The following is an 11,380-nucleotide window of genomic DNA, read 5'->3' as shown; positions in this document are numbered from 1 at the left end:
GCTAGAACAAAAATATTCACATCTACAACATAGTACAATAATCGAAATCGCAAAGTTTAGCATTGTTGCAATACTATTCTCTAATGTTTTAGTCATGTGTTCCTAATAGCTAGGGACTAAATATGCCCCCCAAAAATCATATGTTGAAGTTGTAACTTCACTGGTTGTATTTGAAGAAGAGGGGTCCTTAAAGAAAGTAATAAGGGCTTCCTTGAAGCTTTTTGGAAAGCCAGGTATGAGCCGGCAGTGACGGGGCAACAGACACCTCATGGGAAGGGAGTTGTTCCCGGCTCTCCTTCACGCCCTACCAAAGTCACGAGTTGTCCCCCACAAGCAGCTCTCCCACACGGCCATGGCTCCAGAGCCATAGATACCAATCTCATAATTATCTGGCTCGTGGGAGAAATACCTCCAAGCTTAATAAGTAAAATATCAGAAATACAAATTTGTGAGGCCGCAATAGTGGCCTTGCAACTTCATATGGTTCTCATAACTAACTGTCGAAAACAAATTATTTCACAATGACTTTTCAGCAGTTCTGATTGTTGGGTGTAAACTGTAAACAATGGTGCATCTTTTGTCGAAATAATGAATGTAATCAAAGTAGATAGAGTGTTAGGTAGAATTCATCTGCCTCACAGGTATTGGGAGGGGTGGCAGGGGCTATATATTGGGTTTCTTGGTGGTGAAAAATAAGTAATGTTGAAGGGAAATGTATTTGATCATTGCATAACTGAGACTTAAACCTGAAAGCTTTGTAACTTTTCCCACAGTGATTCAATAAATAAATATAAAAAAAGAAATATGCCATATGCTCAAAGCAATTCAAAGATGACAACTGTCAGAATTACTCCAATAAAAATTGCCTAAATGAGTTAAAAAAAAAAGTAATAATGTTTAGAGAAATGAGGCTGGGCCCCCAATCCTACAGGACTTGTAGCCTTAGAAGGAGAGACACCAGGACCCAGAGAGATAGTACAAGGGTTAAGGCACTTGTTTACACACTACTAACTCCAGTCCAGTTACCAGTACTGAATATGGACCCCCGAACATCAATAGAAGTTAGCCTTGAGCATTGTTAGGTGTGACTCAAAAGTAAATAAATAAAGATTCCAGAGTGTGTGCTCTCTCTATGTGTCTCTGTCTCTCCTCCTCCCCCTTCCTGTCTCTCTCTCTCTCCTCTTTCCTGCAAACAGAAGGAATCTGAAGTCAGTCTTCCTCTAGCCAGGAAAGGTCTTAGTAAGAGCTGAATTTGCCAGTACCTTGATCTTGGGTTTTTCTGGCTTCTCAAATTATCACTGTCACTGTCACTGTCCTCCTGTTGTTCATCGATTTGCTTGAGCAGGCCCAGTAACATTGTGAGACTTGTTGTTACTGTGTTTGGCCTATCGAATATGTCACGGGTAGCTTGCCAGGCTTCGCTATGCAGGCGAGATACTCTCAGTAACTTGCTGGGGCAAGAGGGGTGGAGGAATTGAACTCGGGCAGGCCTGGTCAGCCGAGTGCAAGGCAAACGCCCTACCCACTGTGTTATCGCTCCAGCCCCACTCAAATTATAAGAGAATTAATTTGTACTGTTCAAGCAGTGTACTCCATGATATTTTGTTATAGCAGCTCAAGTAAATCATTACACTAATGTCTTAATAATATCTCTTACAGAATGTTTTAAATTTTAGGTCTAGCATCTAATATTTCTGGAACTCTTAAAACACTTTACCTATATACCATATATCTATATGCCTTACGCTTGTCTTTGTCTATATATAATATGTCTTTTGTTTACAGGAGAAAAGCTCACATGTTTTTAGCAAACATCCAAAATCATTTCTATTCATCTTCCTGGGGACATGTTAAGCAATAGGAACCTTGGCTTTTTTATTGAATTACTGTGAGTTGAGTGCAACGCATAGTTCATTAGTGTTTCACACACATGAGGTATTTGATGAATATTTTTGGTTGATTGAATAAGTTTTAATTACCAATTGCATTAAGGTTTGGGATCAACAGTCACTCAGTGAACCATATGTTGGTGGTCTGTCTTCCTCTATTGACAAAGAAAAATTTCCATTGTTGGGGGGGCAAATAATACATATTCATGTTATTTATACATAATCTCTAATTTTTAAAAAATAATTTTTATGATACTCAAAGTATTCCTTCAGAATAACCTTCAACTTCTAATCAAGATTTCAAAGAACCTTCACATTTCTAGCTATGCTGTGCATTTTCATTGTATTATTTTTCACTCTGCACTCTACATTTGAGACAAATTGAGTCATTTGCCATTCCCTGTGAATGGCCTTAGTTTTCCTTTCTCTAGTCTTGATTTATTTTTCCAAAATGTGATTTCTTTATCATCATTAATCAAAATTACCCTCTAGCATTCATGTCCAACATTATAGTAAAGTTCATTTGCTCTTACACTTATGCAAGTGTACATTTATTTCTCAAATACTTGTTGAGTACCTACTATTGACCATAGTACTAACTACTTGTTACATCAATGAAGGAAATGAGTATAGTTTCCTACCCGGATCATCTGATTTATAACCTTACTTAATCTCTGCTGGTTGACTTGTTTATTCTAAGAATTTCAGCAGGATTTCTGGTTAGGTGTACTTGTTCCTGATATATAGTTGGCTATTTAGAAATTTTAAAAGCCTTTTTTTTTTAAAAAAAAAAGCAATTCTATAGCTAAAAAGTACATTCACATTTATTGTCTGATTTCATCCTAATTTAGAGATTAGTAATAAAGATATGTCTATTCTCATTTTATGAAAGAAAAGACTGTGGTTCAGAAAGGTTAATTTAACACACCTAGATGAAGGGCAGATCCAGAGTGAGGTCCTGGCCTTTTGATCTTTTGTTCAATTTTACCATCAAACCAGTGGTAGAGAAAGGATACACAATATTAGTTCTACTTCGTAGAGAAAAGTCATGTAAGCACAACAGATGCCAGGATATGCTGCCAAACACATGAAGCCTATTGGTTTTAAAATAAAATTCAGCCTGACTTCTGCCAAAAGAATATAAATTAGATGCCAATTCTTTGAGAGAAAATAAACTATCTGTTGGATTTTTATATTAATTCACAAATTTAATTGTTGATAATGTATTCTATCTTAATAAGCTTATAACTTGAACTAATAATTTGCAAAACCAGTCAAAGTTCAAAGGCAGCTAATTGTTATTTCCAGTTTTGTGTTACACTAATAGAATAACTTTCCATTTCAGAAAATCTAGAAAAATTTTAAATCTTTCATAAGCCCACAAATTCTAGTATAACTACTGAAAACTTATTAAAAATTTTAGTCTTTTATCAGGCACAAAAGTTTTATTTTATAACCATTAGAGTTACTTTACTTTGCTTTTTTAAAATTTATTTTTTCACCGAATACTCTATTTTTACTTTCCTATGTTTCTATACCATCTGAAAATAGAGCAGGCCTTTCATCAGAAGACACAAGTTCAAATGCAGCTCTGCCACTTACCATCTGTCTACAAACAAAGACATAAGTCTTATGGAGTCCTGGACTGTCACAGTCACTGTCATCCTGTTGTTCATCAATTTACTTGAGCGGACTCCAGAAACGTTTCCATTCATCCTAATCCTGAGATTTTAGCTGCCTCTCTTTACTCGTCTTTCCCAATGGTGTCTCACTGGAGTCTCTTTCAGAGTCAAGGGAATGAGACCCGTTATTGTTACTGTTTTTGGCATATCTTGCCAGGCTCTGCCATGTGGGGAGGAAATCTCGGTAGCTTGCCAGGTTCTCCAAGAGGGATAACTAGACTATAAGAATTCACTTCTGGGCATGGAGTCCTAGGCTTTACAATTTAGGGGTTCCTTCTTTTCTATTTTATTTTTATTGGATCGCCATGAGATACAGTTACAAAGCTTTCATTTTTGACTTCCAGTCATACAATGATGGAACACCCATCCCTCTACCAGTGTACATTCTCCACCACCAACGTTCCCAGTATCCCTCCCCCGTCATCTCACCCCTCCCCCGGCCTCAAACGCAGACAATTTTAGGGCTTTTAAGAATAAAAAATTGGAAGCATAATAAGAGATTTATTTGAAATTAAAAAGTGAAATCACAACCTAGTCTGGAAATTTAAAGATCTCAAACTTTTCAACCAAGTTAATTTAATTGAAGTACCATCCAGAAGTATCATACCATGGCATACTTGATATGCCAAAAACAGTAACAATGATGGTCCTCATTCCCCTGACCCTGAAAGAGCCCCCAATATGCCATCAGGCTACACTGGCACGTGACAGGGACGAATGGAGACGTTACTGGTGCCTGCTCGAGCAAATTGATGAACGGGATGATAATGATAGTGATAGCGATCATGCAGAAATGTTTTGGTTACATTCTAATTTCCAATCCTCCCCCCCACCACCACCATATTCTGTGACAGTCACATTCACAGGGACCAAGGGAGATCCAGAAGTTTAAGTATTATTTGTTTTACTGATGATATTCTACATCATAACTTCTATGGTCCTCAATGTGCTCAGCTCTAAAATAGAATCATAATTGCTACATGAGGTGATTGCTGTGAGAAATAATGCAGAAACGGCCCTGGAATCCACAAGCAACCATACAGGCTGGTTAGCACTGTCCTGACATGGGTAATCTGGATATGAAGGTTGCCTTTGAAATATGGTGCACTGTACCCCACTTGTCACACTGACAGTTACCTTCTGGTTCGGTTCTTGTCACTTACAACCAATAATTAACAAATAATAATTAACAAGTGTTAATTAAATAATTAAATAATAGTAAAATGAATAACAGATAATGATTAATTAATTCTTATGTGACTGGGAGACATTAATTTCATACTAAGTAAAATTTTAGATTAGCATATTTTGTTAGTTTTCACACAGCCTTCCAAGGAATTTATAGAAACATAAGGAATTACATAAAACAGCACTTGATCTGGGCCTTCCCCTAAAAATTATTTCTTCTGGGAACGGGGCCGAGTAAAATCTGGTTTCTTTCCTGATGCATCGAAGCAGTTAGAAAAGGGTTAGAGAACGCAAGAGATTCAACGGCTCTGATCTGTGAGCAGACGGACCATTCATGCCTTCATAGTTTCTAATTCAGAACAATCTCAGCTGAATTTCCTGCCCAAGCTGGTGTACTTACAGAACAAAAGCCTGGAGATGTGGCTGTTTCACGCTCCACTGGAGGTGCATACTGCTCAGAGCTAGCCTCTTTGGTGGCCTGAATTTATCAGAGGGTCATGCTGACCTCAGTGATTTGGTTTACAAATCCCTACTAGGAAATTCAGTATAGGCAACAGGTAACAGCTTTCCTTTATACTGCAGAAACTCCTCCACAGTCTGTTTTCTTGTAAGTCATACACAAAGGTTTCAGTGATCTATTTCTTACTTCTATAAATGACCATTTATTACATGGTCTGTTTCCTCACCAAGAAAAGTACCTATTTCAGCCAAAATTTCCAAAAGTTACAGTAAGTCTAAAAGTGACCTCTGAAAGTGATCTCAAAGTCATTCATTCCACTTTATAACACAGATTTTCTTTCCTGATTATTTTCATTTTACCAACAGAGTTTTAGATACCTATAAAAGCTTGTACCTACACAACCTGATAAAAGCTGCTAATAACCCAACACATGACATCTCATTAATTCCATTATAAGCAGTTAACCTGAGTTTTAGTCCTGCCTTTGTAGGGGGAAGGGTTATTTCTGTGTCTAATGACTTCAGTTCATTTACCTTACCTTGGTCAATAACGCAAGAAGGAATGGATCTTAGAACTTCAAGGTTGGTAAAGAAAAGAATAATCTGAAAAGGAGGCTTGCCACTCACAGCAGGTCTGAGATACAGGGGCAGAAAAAAATGTGTCACATACAACTTCTGAATACTTCAGAGAGGAAACCAATAAATTAGTATTAAAGAGAAGTTGGTTAATAATACCCAAAAGTAGAGAGAGCGTATGAGGGAAATTGTCTGTCATAGAGACAGGGGAAGAGGTAGGATGGGCTGGGTGAGGGGGGTGCGATACAGGAGACACTGGTGGTAGAAAATGCACACTGGTGGAGGGATGGGTGTTCAATCATTGTATGACTGAAACTCAAACATGAAAGTTTTGTAACTTTATCTCATGGTGATTAAATTAAAAATAATTTTTAAAAAAGAATAATTGGTTAGGTGTATTACTTCCCAAGATTTATTAAGTCTAAGATTTCTTCTTCCTGTTTGAAAAGGCACATATATTTAAGGACTGGGGAGTTTATCTCAATGAATTGGAATATAATGCCCTTCCTGAGTTCTATCTCTGGCATCACATGGCCCCAAGCACTACCAGATGTAATGCTTACAGGTCCCTAAGTAGCACTGCCCAGTCAGAGTAGCCCTGTAAGGTCCACCCAAAGACCATACCATCCGGCCAACACTACCAGTCATATCTCCACAAAACAAAAAGATGTACATATTTTTCAAAAGTGGAGACAACTGAAAAGGTGTAAGCAAATTTCTAAATATTAGGAGTGTCTAATATTTTTTACCACATAAAAGTAATCTCAATTTTGTGTTTTTTTTTTATTGGAGGCCACATCGGTGGTACTCAGGGATCACAAGTGGTACTGGAATTGAGCCAGGGTTACTGCATGCAAAGCAAGCATCTTGATATTTATGTCCCCTAACCTCAAATTTCAAATTAATAAAAATGGCAAAGGTAAAATTATATCAATTTTGATTTACCAACTTCTGAACTTTTAATTTTTTATTTTTATTTTATTAAGATTTTATTCCATATATTTAAAGATATTTAGCTCAACTATACTTCAATCCGGAGAAGAGAAACTTGTGCTAATCCCTACTATTGATCTTCCCAAATCTTTAACCAAGATTTCCTTCTACATCTTGAATTTTGGTTTTCAGATACTTCAAAGACTCAGCTGATTTTTATTTTTCAGTAATTCAGTGCTGTTTGAAGAATGCTGATTTCTAAATAAGAAATGGTGTGTCTTACTTTGAGAGAAATCTCTCCCTTTATACATACAAAAGTGTATATCTAGAGACTAAATGAGAGAATGGTAGAGAAATTTTCTTTTTTTTTTCAGGAATGTACAATTGTCTTTTTATTCAAAAATACAAAATAAATTATCTGTAGGCATGGACAATGACAGCAGTAAACCATTATATGTTGTCAATTGAAGCCAGTAACTGATGATTATAGCGATTTTCTTAAAAACATCAGCCAGCCTTTTCTTCAGTTTTTTTCCTTCAACTGACTTCCTGAAGTTATAAATGAGGAGCACCTGCCTTGAGCTTTCTCTAACAGTTCATTAATAATGGTAAAACACTATTCTATGAATTAGAACATGCCACCTCCCATACCTACTCCCATTCCACCCATTCCAGCTATTCCAAGGTCCTTTTCTTCCAGCCGACCGGCAGGCCGGCCTTTCAGTGACTACAATTTCTGCTGTAGTTAACAGAAAGTCTACTCCAGCAGCATCCAGTAAAGCAGTTCTTACAACCTTTGTTGGACCAATGATTCGTTTTCCAACCATATTCACAAAATCTTCAACCATAGCATCATAACCAACTTCTGAGGAACTCTGTAAAATCTTCTCAACAATCAGTGATCCTTCAACACCTGCATTCTTAGCAATTGTCATTGCAGGAATCTTGAGTGTTCTTTTAATAATGTCTATGCCAATTTTCTGATCTTCATTAGCGGGTGTTAATGAGTCCAAGGCTGGCACCGAAGCAGAGCACAACCCCCTCCCAGAAAAATGCCTTCTTCAACAGCACCTCGTGTAGCATTGAGGGCATCTGTAACTCTGTCTTTCTTTTCGTTCACTTCAACATCATTTGTGCCAACAACTTTTAGCACAGCCACAGCATCTGAAAGTTTTGCCAAGCGTTCATTCAGTTTTTCCTTTTCATACTCACTGGTTGTGATATCCAACTGCTCAATGATTTCTTGAATAGGTTTTTCAATTTGAGCCTTGTCACCTTTTCCTTTCAATAGCATGGCATCATCTTTGGTTACAATGATCTCTCCAACTTTTCCTAAATCATGTGGCTGAACATCCTCAAGATTCAGAGTTAATCCTTCTCCAAATACAGCACCACCAGTAGCAATAGCCATGTCTTTCAGCTGGTTCTTCCTATTGTCACCAAAACCTGAAGCTTTGACTGCTACAACCCGAGGACCCAACTTTAGCCTATTTAAAACAAGTGTACTCAAAGCTTCTCCATCAACATCTTCAGCAATTATGACCAGGGGCTTCCGGTGAGCTCTGGCAATTTCAAGAGCAGGTACAATGGACTGGACACTAGAAATTTTCTTTTCACTCAGCAGAACGTAGGCATCTTGGAATTCACATTTTTGACCTTTTGAAGTATTAATAAATTACGGATAAATATAACCTTGATCAAACTTCATCTCTTCAATAGTTTCTAACTCATCATTCAGCATTTTCCCATCCTTTAATGTGATGTCACCCTTCCTTCCAACCTTCTTTATTGCATCAGAAATGATGGTGCCAATTTCTTTGTCTCCGTTAGCAGAAATAGTAGCAACCTGAGCAATTTCTTCAGGAGATATCATTGGTTTAGACTGGTTTTTAAGTTCAGCAATTACTGAATCTATAGCTAGCATCATACCTCTTCTGATTTCCACTGGATTAGCACCTTTGCTAATCTTTTTGAAGTCTTCCTTGGCAATTGATTGTGCCAATACAGTAGCAGTAGTGGTACCATCCCCAGCCTCTTCATTTGTGTTATTGGTAACATCTTGAACAAGTTTGGTGACAATATTTTTATATTTATCTTTTAAGTCAATGTACTTAGCAACAGTCATACCATCTTTGGTTACTTTGGGACTTCCCCAACTCTGTTCAATAATCACTGTTCTTCCCTTTGGGCCCATGGTAATGGCTATGGCATCGGCTAAAAGGTCTACACCTTGAAGCATTAAGGTCCGGGCATCCACACCAAATTTGACATCTTTGGCATAAGCCCAAGTGAGATGAGGTGCCAGCGCCCTGGACACTGGTCTGATCTGGTGAAGGACTGCTGGTAATCGAAGCATTTCTGCGGGGCAGCAGCGAGGCAGGCCATCGGCGGTGAGTGAGGCGAGAATGGTAGAGAAATTTTCTTTTTCTTTCTTTCTTTCTTTCTTTCTTTCTTTCTTTCTTTCTTTCTTTCTTTCTTTCTTGAATCACCATGAGAACAGTCACAAAGCCTTTTAGTTCAAGTCTCGGTCAGTCATACAATGATCAAACACCCGTCCCTTCGCCAGTGCACATTTTCCAACACCAAGAACCCCAGTATGTCTCTCCTCCCACCCACCCCCCGCCTGTGTGGCAGATTTCCACTTTACTCTCTGTCTACGCTGATCACATTCAATATTATGACAAAAGACCCAACATTGTTATTTGGAATTTTCCCCAACATTCAGACCTGCCACAAGGACATCATTAGATAATTTATACTCTATTGCTGATTATGAAGACATATGATGTCATGTGCCACAATAGCCATGTGAATTTGGAGACAATAATAGAGAAATTTTCTGTACTAAAAAAAAGTTAAGGCGCTCTTCCTCTTCATCCCCCAAGCTGAGTTGATCTTCTCCCCCACCCAGGTCAGTTTATCCACCACTTCTCAACCCCGGGACTTGGATTTCTCCCTGCAAGCCCCCCAGGTGTCCTCTCTGACCTTGGGAGACAAAGCGGCCCTGAGCCTCTGCCTCTTCCTCTTCATCCCCCAAGCTGAGCTGGTCTTCTCCCCCACCCAGTCTTTATTCCCCCCACACACAAATCTTCTCAACAATCAGTGATCCTTCAACACCTGCATTCTTAGCAATGGTCATTGCAGGAATCTTGAGTGTTCTTTTAATAATGCCTATGCCAATTTACTGATCTTCATTAGCGGGTGTTAATGAGTCCAAGGCTGGCACCGAAGCCAGCCCACTTTAGAAGTGGGCGTGGCTTCAGTAGAAGTGGGCGTGGCCTAACTTCCAGGGGGCCAACGCTCACGTGGCTGCAGGTACTTTAGTCATACCAAGAAATCTAGTCCCCACACCTACAGAAACAACGCAAATCCCTACCACATGAGGAGGACAACGAAAAGAATCCAGAAGCCTCTGTCGATACCGCTCACCTAAGGGACCTGTCTGACAAAGAATTCAGATACAAAATCATGAAGATATTCAATCAACTCAATAAAACAGTCAGACAGATATCCAGTAACATGACAGAAAAAAATCGACAAATTACGGGAAGAAATGAGAGCAGAAATTGGAAAGCTACACACAGAAATGTCATGAATTAAAGATTCTGTAGATGAACTAAAAAACTCAGTATGTGCCCTCAAAAGTAGAAAGACCACAGCTGAGGAAGGAATCAGTGAGCTGCACAATCAGCTGCACCAAGCCAACAGGCAACAACAAACAATGGCAAGGGACCTCAAAATAGCTCTAGAGAGAATCAGAGTCCTAGGAGACGATTCCAAGAGGAACAACATTAGAATTATTAGACTACCAGAAGCTCAGGGAAACAATCCCAATGAAAAAGCCACGGTTAAACAAATCATCGCTGAAAAATTCCCAGAGCTCGACAATGCAGCCATTCAGATTCAAAGAGCCCGAAGTGTGCCAGCTAAAAGAGACCCTACCAAAAACACTCCAAGACATATCATAGTTAGAATGATCGATGCTGCCAATAGAAACACAATACTGCAAGCAGCAAGGTCAAAGAAGGAAATCACATACAAAGGAGCAACCCTTAGATTCACAGCAGACCTACCAGAGGAAACCCTCCAAGCCCGAAGGCAGTGGCGAGATATAGTGAAAAAACTCACTGAAATGAATGCTTCACCAAGAATACTCTATCCGGCTAAACTCTCACTCAATCTCGAAGGAACGGTACACTATTTTCGAGATAAACAGCAGCTCAGGAACTTCATAGACTCAAAGCCAAACCTAAAACAAGGGCTAAAGGGGTTACTATAAGACAAGACAAACTCTACAACCACAACGGACCCTTACAAAAATATGACACAAAATCCCATAACAGTAATCTCTCTCAATGTCAACGGTCTAAATTCACCATTTAAGAGATACAGAGTGGCAAAATGGATTCAGAGACAGAACCCAACATTCTGCTGCCTACAAGAAACTCATCTCAACAGTCAGAGCAAACACAGACTCAAAGTGAAAGGATGAAAAACAATCCTGCAAGCAAAGAGCTCCCTAAAAAAAGCTGGGGTCATACAAGTATCTGACAACATTAATTTCAGGTTAAAAAATATTAGAAGGGACAGCGAAGGATATTTTTTCTTCAAGGGATACGTACAACAGGAAGAAATCACACTCTTAAATGTATA

The 11,380-nt window shown here is 38.7% G+C and overlaps 1 pseudogene; it reads right to left on the bottom strand.

The window, feature by feature from the left end:
- Positions 1-7,234: 7,234 nt before the first annotated feature.
- LOC130019583 (60 kDa heat shock protein, mitochondrial-like) lies at positions 7,235-9,121 on the bottom strand (annotated as a pseudogene).
- Between the last annotated feature and the right edge of the window lie 2,259 nt (positions 9,122-11,380).

The sequence above is a fragment of the Sorex fumeus genome, unplaced genomic scaffold (assembly GCF_029834395.1).
Source record: "Sorex fumeus unplaced genomic scaffold, SorFum_2.1 ptg000002l, whole genome shotgun sequence".
In the NCBI taxonomy this organism is placed as follows: domain Eukaryota; kingdom Metazoa; phylum Chordata; class Mammalia; order Eulipotyphla; family Soricidae; genus Sorex; species Sorex fumeus.
Note: the sequence above shows the minus strand (reverse complement) of the source record. Positions and strands in the feature narration are given on the sequence as shown.